Below are 11,849 nucleotides of genomic sequence, written 5' to 3' on the forward strand. Positions count from 1 at the left end.
ACCCACCCAGCAGCTGGAAAACATGTTGACAGTCAGATGAAATAAGTTATTGAGTCTCTTTCCCTTTCAACATCAGATCACGCCCTCATAATAGCGGGGACGGAGAAGAGGCATGTCATAAACGGCAACCACAGAGGGAGGGGCACGATGTGGAGGAGGAGAAGAGAGGACAGAAGATGTCAGGCAGAGACTGTGAGTAAAAACTGAAAGACAAAAGAGAAATAAAAGGAGAGGAGATTAAAAAAAGGACCCAAAAAACATCTGAATGTGCTGGGCTGGACTAAATAAATCCCAACAACCGAGCCCCGTGAGTAATATAGAAAGGATTTCAGCAACATGTCAACCAGGTGAATTATGATTGCTTTTTTTGTCAAGACCTGTGTGTGTGTGTGTGTGTGTGTGTGTGTGTGTGTGTGTGTGTGTGTGTGTGTGTGCGCGCGCCCAAGTTTGACTGGTGCTGCCTGGCTGTCGTTCAACTGAAGTGAAAAAGACTGAGAGTCTGAGTCTCACTAAACACAACAAGAGCAGACTGAGGAGGCTGCACATGCACTGGGAATGTAATTGCAGCTGAACTGGGCCGACTGTTCAGTCTCACCTTCCCTGTACACAATACCGAACAGGAAATCGGGACTCTGGCAGCTCTGCTATGGTGTTGGATGTTTTCCCGGCATCATTTAGCTCTACTTAAAAGGACCAACAAGTAAGACTTCTATTGCCCTATAGAACAAAATGTTCAGATGGGGGTCGATAAGGGTTGTTGATCAATACCTGTGACTCAGTGACTGCTCAACCATGAAGGCTAAAAAGCTCTTTTCTCCAGCCAGAAAGCAAAGCCGAGCGATGTTAATGTGCCCGTATTGTGCATGGTGATATATCAGCCCCATAACTAAAGGTTTCTGTTGTATTTCAGCTCTAATAATCTCACCTCTGTCTTCTGTGAAGCCTCTGTCGATTTGGTTGTAATCCCTGCTGGTGACGGATAAAGTTTGCAGGGAACATGGCAATAAATGTATGTCGCATGTCTGTGGGTTGCCAGGGAAATGACAGCCATCCAACTATAATGGGTGTTAATGGGATGGTGCAGCCATTATGAGCCTTCAGACCAGTTTTGGCATCAATTCTACAATTATCTTGAACCTCACTGAAATGATTCTGGATTGTTCCTCCATATTACTGTAAATCCCATGGTGTCAGTCTGTTAACAGTTTTGATGACAGAGGAAAATACAGTCTTAGGCACCATTCAAGCTGTCCACTGTGATTATCCGTCTGGAGTTCAGGTTGAATTCGATTCACTTTTGCCAACTTTCAGTGGATTCATTTCTGCCTTTGTCACGCACCTTTTTAAGGTGTCTGCTGCATATGTGTTATATCATCAAAGATGTTAGATGAAGAAGATTTAATTGGGTTAATTTGGATGGGTAAATTTTAAGTTATCGCAATTTTTTTTTTTTTTTAAAACATCTAACTGCAACCCAAATCCAGTAAACACATAAAACCTGGATTTGGTCTTGATTGCCCACCTCACTACACAATCACTGAAATCAGTCCAATCAGGCCAGTGTGCAGGAAAGCCTGCATTTAGTGGGTTTCTCTCATTTGAATTATAGGAGCTGCTGTTACTCTCAGGGTTTAGTGATGTGAAGTCTTTGCCATCAAATTCATTCAATATAAGTCATTTTCAGGTGTGTGTGCGTGTGTGTGTGGGGGTGCATTGCTGCAGCTTTCTAAAATTGCATCCGTGTATCATACTGCTATTTTCAGCAGACAAACTCGGTGAGATGCTAAGAAATCGACGCATATTTCAGAATGTGACTGGGGGTAAACTGGGTAGCGGAGTGGTGATATCCGTGTCTCACTAGAGACGGTGGTATCGGTAGGGAGCGGTAGTTACAGCTCAGGGGAACATCAGGATTATTTACCTTCCAATGTTCGTTAGATGTTCTATCGCTCACAAGTTCAGCTTTTTATTTTTAGCATGTTAACATTGTGAGCATTGTTATTTGATAATAACGTAATGATGCTATGTGTGTGTGTGTGTGTGTGTGTGTGTGTGTGTGTGTGTTTCGGGGGTGAATAAAGTGTTTGTAGAACTTTGAGGTGATTGGATGCATCAACTAAATCAGCTTCTGTCTGTCCCATATTCCCAATCAATCCCACTTTGGATACTGCAGCAGCCCTTCAGATATTTCCTCTGGCTGGGGATCAATAATAGGATTGAATGATTGAAGACTACTAATCCAATTGACTACCCCCACCCCCACCCTTCCCCATTTGACCGAGATCTAGTCAGAGGCCCTGAATTGTTTTCCCTTGCTTTCCTTAATTTAAAGTGGGCTAAATGACGGATAGAGACGGAGGGTATTCGTGTCTTTGGGCTTGATTGTGATCACCGGCCACAGAGTACATCTACGCTTGGTTTGAGTTTGTCATTGTCCACAGACTCGGCTTTTCAGTGGTAGTGAGTGGTATCCATTTAGGTGAGTGCTGTTACGAATCATCTGGCTTTCCACCGTATTTACCTTGGCACAGCAATCCATTGCTCTGAAATACACTGAACGCTGTAGACTCTTTCTTTGAATTCAAGCCCCTTTGAAAGCCTGAGACATACAACACAACAGGTCCCCGACTCTATTATGTTCAACAAACAAGCAGCAAATATGAGCCTTGTCGAGAACACCCCCCCCCCACTGATTGCTAGAGTCGTCCATATCTGTGCTAATGGAGAACAAGGAGCTCTGTGGCCATTGTTGTGTGCTACCATTCATATTTAGATGGATGCACAATCATCCAATCAGTCAGAAAGACCTTGGTCTCACTTTGCTGTCTTCCTCGAACACTTCGGGTTTAAAAGACCGTGTTACAACCTTTTTCAGACGCAGCACCGTGGCTTGCCACCAGCTAAAGCACAAACAAGTTTCCAACATAAAAATAAACAACAAAAATGTATATATATAGATATATATATATCTATATATATCGTATCGTCACCCCTCCCCCCCCGTATCGCCAGATTCTTGCCAAATATACAGCCTATCCTTTTAGTGTTCAGGTCGGTCGGCAAAGGACCTTCAGTGGAAGGAAATGAGATGCGGCAGGAGGCCTGAAAGAAAGCCTTTTACCAGTTTAAGATCAGCCACAGGTATTAAGCTGCTCTCGGGGCCGAACAAAGCTCCAGCAAAAAGCCCAGGCAGACAAGTGGGAGCTCAGACAACAGGGAATCAGATAGAAGGAAATCACTGTGATACACCGAGGCGCAGTAATCTGGGGAAAACGGAAAACTGAGGCTTCAGTGTTTGTTTAGTGTTCAGAGGAAAATCAGCTCCGCAATATGTTACCATTTGATGTTGGAATAAAAGATCAGGAAATGCTGATACTGAATTCATTTTTATTTTTTAATTTTTTCTTACCTTCATGTTCTGTCAAGCTCACACATACCCGACATCATGTCTATTGTAACTTCATCTGGCTCTATTCTCAGTCTGCGCCTTTAATTCCCTCCCTCATACCTTTCAGTATCTGATACACTTCAGAGTTTTTTTTCCCCTTTTTACTTATTTTTTTTGTGGTAAACCACTGGCAGGTGGCAAGAAACAGACCCGCTGCCTTTTTCCTCTCCTTTGGCGTTTCAAGTGCGTCATCAGTCTAATGCAATCAAGGCCAGCCACCTGCCGTGGCCACCGCAAACCACCACCTATTACAACAGAGCTGTTGTCTTTACGCACAAAGACACAAGGCCTCTTATTTCCTGGGATCAAGAGGTGAAATGAAGCAATGAGAGATGGAAGAAAAGGTGGAGAGAGAGAAACTGAATGAACAGCCTTTATATGTAATTAAATGGGATCAATATAACACACATTAAAAAAAACAATAAGCAAAACTAATTCACAAGTGTTTCATTTCAAAGCCCTTTTACATTTTATTGTTGTTATGTGAAAACCCTTCTTATGTTTTAAATTTTATTGAAGGATTACATGGGTCTTTAAGGGTTTAGAGGATTCAACACCCTCCAGCACATGAAACAATTTCAAAGAGCAAAGAATCATGCAGAGAAATATATATATATATCTTTTTTATATGTGAGAATTTCATCAGATAGATGACGTGTCCTGTGGGTTACAATGTTAAGTAGAGGAAGCTAAAGGTATGTTGCAGCGCGGTGTTGATCTATTAAGGGTAACAGTTCAATATCTACCAACATAGGCACAAGGGGCTTTAGTCACCACAGTCTTAAGGGAAATAAGACGAGAACGGTTTTGTGTAAAGCTAAATCAATATGTCCTTTGAATGGCAAACACACAGACGGCAGAGGTCTTGCATGCGCTGATATGTTTTATGAGGCACTAATGCTTCAAGGTTTGATCATTCTTTATTGCAGCAAGTATCGCCAAGTAAAATCCTGTAAGCTGAGGTGTAAAATCACAAAAACAATAAAAGTATGTATGTGCAAAGTGCAGACATAAAGGCATGCAGGTTTCAAGGCTCATATCACCCAGCATTAGGGAGTACACTGGCACATGTCCCTTACCCTGAATGGTTTCAATTTTTAATACACTTTCCGTCCCTAATGCATTTGCATGGTGAGAACTATTTCTGTAAAAGAGAAGAAAAAAAAAAATCAGTTTGCTCTCCAAGGTTGAGAAATGGATGAGGGTTAGACTTTATCGCAATTTTGCCTGACATTCGATAGGGAAAGTGGAGAAGAGACAGCCGCCCTCCCTTTTCTCTCGCTACCCCGTTCAATAAAGCTCCCATTGAGGGGAAGAAAACAGCAGACGCGCCTTTTCTTTTTACCCTGAGGGGAAAGTACCTCACATTGAGGCTATCACTGAAAGGTCAAGCTGCACCGAATCTCATGGAAACTTCATTCAGGATACACACTTCCTGTGCCATGCTGGGCTCCGTCCAACTATCATCTCTGTTACAATAACATTTCCACGACCCACGGGGGGGGGGGGGTTATGAGCTCCAGAGGTGTAGAGAATGTCAGGACAACGCTTTGACCTTTTGATCGTCGTGAATATAGATGGGCATCTAACACTCTGTTGATATCAGAAATGCAACTTGTGTTCTTTCGCATTTACAATGCCCTTTCAATCTGCCACTGCTCTGTGTGTCTTTCTTTAACACACCCAATTTTAATACTTAAGCATACTTTTATATTGCACCTACAAAAATGGGAATACAAAGTGCCTCACCAGACAAAAGGAGCCGGATGACCACAGCAATTGTTTCGTCCAGTGTTTAGCCATGACTCACTAGGGGTGGCATCAGTCAGTGCACCACTTTGGTCCAGACTGACATATTTCATCAACTATTGAATGGATTTCCTGATATTTTGGACAGGTGATTCATGGTCCCCAGTGGACATCTACTAATGACTTTGGTGAACCCCTGACTTTTCCTCAAGTGCCACCATGAAGTTGACATTTGTATCAACAATTTTGAGTGAAATATCGTGCCAACCATTGTACAGATTGCCACGAAGTTTGGTACGGACTTAAATGTTCCCTCAGGATCAATTGTAAAACTGTTGGTGATGACCACTGACTTTTCCTCTAGCGCCATCATTAGGTTAAAATTTGTATTTGTCCAAAACTTTGGCCCCAGGTCTACTTACTAATTAGCAAACGTTAGCATGCTGACACATTGAACTAAGAAGGTTAAGATGATAAACATTATACCTGCTGTCCCCTAGCATTGTCATCTTGAGCATACAGATGTGCGCTATGCCTCAGTGCAGCAACACAGAGCTGCTAGCATGACTGTAGTAACCAATGTGTAAAAATGTAACTTCTTTAGATAGACAGAAGAGACAGAAGAGACACAGGCAACGACATAAGAGGAAAGCTAGCACATTCAAATACATATTGGGACAGACACACATTGCAGCTGTTCAAACTCAGAGCTGAAGGACCTGCAAATGCACACCCTCAGGGGCAAGTTACTCTTGAAAAGAATTAGTTTGTAGGATGTGTTGTCTGACATTGGAAGGCAAATGTATTTACACCTTATCCGTGAGGCCACACTCGAAGGCAGGGGTGAAAAACTGGTCGTCATAGAGAGAGAGAGAGAGAGAGAGAGAGAGAGAGAGAGAGAGAGAAGATCTGGTATCATTTAAATATGAGGATAACCTTGCACATTTTCAGACAGTCTTTCCTTGAAGGCATTTATAGTGTCTCTATAAACAATTGTGTTGAGAATTTAAAAAAAATAATAAAGAGAGCTAGAAAGACAAGTTCAAATGGCTCCTTTCTCACCTCCGCACAGCTGGCCGATCACGGTGTGAAGTAGTGAAGTAGGTATGAATGTCAGGTAGTCGGTATCACAAAGTTATTGCAATGGTTTTGACGCAGCCTCCCCCAATCTGACGTCGGGTAAATGTGTGTTGGGGAGGGGGTTTCTGAAGCTGCACTGGCAGTTTTACACCTGATTGTTGGACTGAAGTCAGATTTGTTGCTAAATCACTCCCCACTTACACCACTGGTCTGCTGGCCTTGTGTGAATTACTGTAACAGAGAAGGTAAATCTCCATTTACTTACATACTAGACTTTTCCTGCAACAAGGTATTCTTAACACAAAGTTTGTGTTGATACAAATGCACGCCAGCCAGTACTCAGAGACAAATGTTGGCAGTAAAACAGACCCTTGAATGAATGGTGCGTTGTTGATCAATTCATCATTGATCATACACTCGCACAAGTAGGCCCATAAAACGGATCATAAAAGGGGCTAAGAATATAAAATTTTGTTAAGTGTTTTTGTATGGCTTCATGGCCGGGGAGCACAATAACTCCATGAAACAATATCCTCAAAATACATTTTATCCACCAAAATCCCCTTAACTGCAGTTTTGTGGCTTTGTGGTTCTACACTGTGTGTGTGAGTCTAAAGCCAGACTTGTACCTCCAGCAGAAAAACAAAGACAAGTGCCTTTTTCACTGTGTCACCATGAGTGGTTATCCTCCCACACAGCCATACACATGAGTGCGCGTGCACACACACACACACACACACACACACACACACACACACACACACACACACACTCAGAAGCCAGGACAGCATTGCCAAGTAGAAGCTGCTACCTGTGATGGGACTTTGCTGACACGCCACAGCGGCAATGAAGAGACGAGTGAAAGGAAGAGAAAAGCAGGGATGAAGAAAAATATGAGGAAAAGGGAAAAGAAAAAATAAGATGCGCATTAATGAGAGGAGAGGAAGCGAGGCCCGTGACAGGTCCTGCAGTTGGGAGTGAGTTGAAATAAAAGGGAGGAAAAGACGAAGAGGTGGAGATACCAAGATACTAAAACTAAGAAGATGGAGGCGTGAGTTGCAAAGTCAGCAGTCAGTAGACAGGTGTGTGTGTGTGTGTGTGTGTGTGTATATGTGTGTGTGTGTGTGTGTGCGCCTGCGTTCCTGGGTGAGCTGCTGATGGTATTTGCGAGTTAGTTAGTTAACTCTGTGTGTGTGTGTGTGTGTGTGTGTGTGTGTGTGTGTGTGTGTGTGTGTGTGTGTGTGTGTGTGTATTGTCCACTATGAGTAAAGATCCCGGATGGAATAGGTTCATATATCATTCTCATAATGGTGTTGGCCCTGAGTCAAATCTTTGAGATATCTCTCCTTCTCTCTCATTATGACTTAACGACTTCAGGATCCGTCTCCCATTTAGCTCCATTTTAGCTCGGCTGTCATAACTGTTGAGATTTACCGGAGTGTGATTCCCCCACTCCCACTGCATTTAGCAACCCAAACATGTCTCTGCCGGGCAGACGGCTGGATTAATAGTAAGATTTCTGTGTTTTCAAGCCATCCGGGTGTTTATATCCTTTTCAGGTCCCAACATGAGGCAATGGCTCTTGCAGCACACACTCTCCTTGTGAAGGCGGTCTGCACTAAACCCATAAAATGTTCTAATATAAATGTTGATTTTGCGAGATGGTATCTGTAAAAGAGGTCACGTAAAAGCATAGAGGGAGCAAAAATTTGTTTAGCAAAAGGAGCATGTCAAAAGATAAGAATGTTTTTTTACACAAATGGTGGTTACAGTGATTAATTCAAATATTTGCATGAAATTGAATATGTGGGCATGTGGGGAAAATAACATTCAGAATGAAAGGTACAGACTTTAGAGTGAGAGTAAAACAGTTTAGCAGGGAATGAAAAAGTACAATATTGAAGTGAAGAAATAGTCGAAATACTCATCAGTTTGTGAAACTTTAAATTAAATTTGAAATTAAACTTAGAAAAAATGGGGCAAAAATCTAAAAGTAAAAGTAAGAAAATCCTAATTTAAAATGTACGTATGTGAAACAATATGAGAAAATTCTATTCAAAGTAAATTAGAAGTAGATAAAGTGAAATACTTTCAATTAATGCAGTTTCATTAGTTCCAGTTCTTCAGTGAAACTGATTACTGAAAATCAGGCTACAACTAATGATTTCTTTTCATTAATAATTAATTGCTTATCATATAAAATGAGAAAAATTGTGAAATTGGCCCATTACATGACATACTCCATCAATTTGCTTGTTATTCCTAAATCCAAAATCCTCAAGGTATTCAGCTTACAATGACATTTTTGGAACTGGAACCAAGACATGTTTGCCGTTTTTTTGCTTAATAAACTGTTTTAACGATTAATCAATTATCAAAATTGTGAGTTTGTTTTTTGTCAATTAACATTGCTTGATCAACAAATTGTTTTTGCTATAATATGTAACTTTTCCACATTATAATTTCTAAAAATGACTAGACCTGTCACATTTATTCTTGAGTTGTGTACTTACATAATCCCAAAGTTTTGATTTTCCTGGAGTCTGAATTTACTCGAGTCTAGCTGAGCTGACCGACTCCTAACTAGCTTCATATTTAGCGTAGAGTGGTGCGGAGCTTCAAATGTGAACCTACGGGTCAAAGAGCATTTCAGGAAATAAGAGTAAAAGTTAAACAAACAAATTCACCACAAATGACAGGGACTGGGGAGGGTGCTGAGGGTGCTGAGGGTCGCTCCTATATCTGTGCCTGAGCAGTGAGCGCCATGCTGGGGAGGCCTGGCGGTCAACAGAGCCACACTCTAAAATAAACACACGCTTGTGCTGAAATGATCCAAACAGGAACACTCATCCATCCAAGCCAGCCTTCATTAAAGTGGTCCGCCCAAGCTCTAATTATAGGATTACAGGGCAGCCAGGAGGACAAACACAGCAAGGGCCTCTGGTTGGATGCAGCCGCCCCAAAACACACTGATCACTGTACCTAGTGACCCAGGTATCCACCCACAAACACACACACACACACACACTCCTGCACCAACCCCAAAACACTCATTTACACAGTGCTCGTCTTTCTCTCCCTCTCCGCGGGATGCTGTACACACTTCGCAGGGTTTGAACTAACACAGTGACACACACACACACACTCACACACACAAGCCAAACAAGACATATACCTGGGTAAGTATAGTGCAGACCGTGTGCCTCCCAAACAGACTTAAAAATAACCCCAAGGTGGAGCAGCAAGGAGAGTCAGTCCCACAGTCTGATAGCAGAAGGAGGCAGACAGGGTCAGGAGAACTTTTCTCAATAACATCTTATTATAGCTACAGACAGTCTGGGCTTTTAAGATGTTTTAAGAGATGACCCCGGGGAACCTGTATCACCACTTAAGAGTCCTGATACGAGGAGTAACATGTTTCCTTTCCTCCCTTTTCTTCTCTCTAGCTATCTGGTATACCGCAGGCAGCATCAGCGCACACAACCTCCTCCTCATTTAGTTCCTTCATTCTTTATAGTCCTTCATTCATTACCTCTGGGGTTAGATCAGTGGTTCACTAAAGGTCTGCAGAGCTGGAAGTCCAACTCCGAGGAACTGTTTCCTTCATTTGAATTGTGTGTGTTTTCAGCCGCACTAGCAGCAGAAATCTTCCACCAACTATTGAATGTCATTTTGTAGATATTTGTGGTCCCCAGAGAATAAATCCTACACACTTTGGTGATCCCCGCACTTTTAACAAAATCCAATAGAAATGAACGTATCACACCTGTTATAGCCTCCGTGCACTGACTCCCTGTATGTTTTAGAATTCATTTTAAGATCTTACTGATACCCTTACTGACTTTAAAGGGTTTTCATGGTCTCTCTCCATGATATATGTCTGACCTGTTATGTCGGTAACACTCTGCCTGCTTTTTGAGTGTGTGACGGCTGCGTCGCTGAACTGCTGCATCTCGCACGCGAGACAGCGGCTTCTTGTCTGCTGCTTCGTTTGTACATCCTGTTGTTGCCGGTCCTCCGCTGCTCTTGGTCCTTGTGGATTTCTGCAACACTAGTACTTTGTTGGACCTTTCCTCTCCTTCGCAGCAGGGAAGAAGCTTGATGGCCTTCTTCAGCAGAGTGACGTCTTCCTTCTGCAGTTTTACACTGAAAGTCTGGACCTTCTCGTGCTGCTCTTGTTCACCGTCCTCATTGTTGTTCACGCTGGTCTGGAGTTTGGTCATTCACGAGTCCTCTGCAGCTGCAGAGTCAGCGCAGAGATATGCCTCTCTGTAGTCTGAGAAGTCTTTGTGTTGGCGTTTTTTGCTCTTTTGCCTTTCCCAGCTGGGTCGTCAGTTCAGTGATGGTTCTCTGAGCAGCCGCCAGTCTGCAGTGAAACAGGAGCTGCTTTAACTGAGAGTCCATCATTTTCTTTCATCAGCTCTCTTATTTCGTCCTCCTGCGTGGGCTCCACCTGACGACTGAAGTCTTCAGCGTTACTCATTGTGGCCTCCGGCCGTTTCTCCCGCTGGACGTCCATATTTGTTCTCTTCCTCGGTTCGTGCGTCCTCTTCAGAATTCAGATCAAATTCGCTTTATTGGAAGTTTTTCAGCAAAGTCACAGTTTTACATCTTTGATATTAAATATTGATTTAAGATCAAAGTCAGTTCAAGATTTTTGGGTATTGATTTTCTGCAATCAAATAGCAAATTGTCTTCACCTTCAAAGTGGTGACCCAGAAGTTAAGACTTTTCATGTGAAGACTAGACTTGTGCTGCATGTTGAAATTTAAGTGTTAAATCCTCTGCATATGATCCATCCGGAGAGAGGTCACTGTAACGATGGATGAATCTCTGCAAAGTTACCTGTCATATATATATATAATATACATTATATGCCATTTACATTATCATAAAGTTAGCATACTAGCATAAAATGTGGTTACAGGTGGCTGCAGTCATCAACCTACTGATTGCAGTTACACTAATGAGGACAAAACAACACACTTTAATTTTCAGTTTTGTCTTAATTATTCATGAAGGAATACATCGCATATTTTGTAGATACACTAATACTGGTGTAGAGCCACTAATCTGTAACGAGCTGCCAAGATGTTTAAGCCTTCAGGCATCCTCAAAGAAACAATGAATTCTCTATGAATATTGGATTTTGTCTAATCGAGTTGCCAATTATTATTTTTTTATAAACAACTTGCATCCCTGTGTAAGTAAAAACAAAGTGATGATCACAAAGAGAACACACATCTCTCTTACACGTCCCCTAATATGCAATCAAGCAGAATGTCAACCTTGCTTTGTGCTGACACCCACAAGTGATAATTGTGTAAACAAAAGGCGCATCATTCATTCAAACATTATAAGGAAATAGATGAAAAGGGATGACAAAAGAATACAAACGGCACCGAGAACGATGGTGAATTCAAAAATAAAAGGAGAGCAGCTTTTTCAGAAACAAGTCTGATGATTTCAAAAATGTCACCGGGTCTCCTGTGACTGTGGGTGTTTTTACAGAAGTGATTTTCATGACAGTTTAAATGTGTTTGGCTCCTGAACTGAGCAACTGTAAACAGAG

This window comes from Seriola lalandi, unplaced genomic scaffold, assembly GCF_002814215.2.
Source record: "Seriola lalandi dorsalis isolate HSWRI2012SDOR001 ecotype SW California unplaced genomic scaffold, Sedor1 jcf7180002054892, whole genome shotgun sequence".
In the NCBI taxonomy this organism is placed as follows: Eukaryota; Metazoa; Chordata; class Actinopteri; order Carangiformes; family Carangidae; genus Seriola; species Seriola lalandi.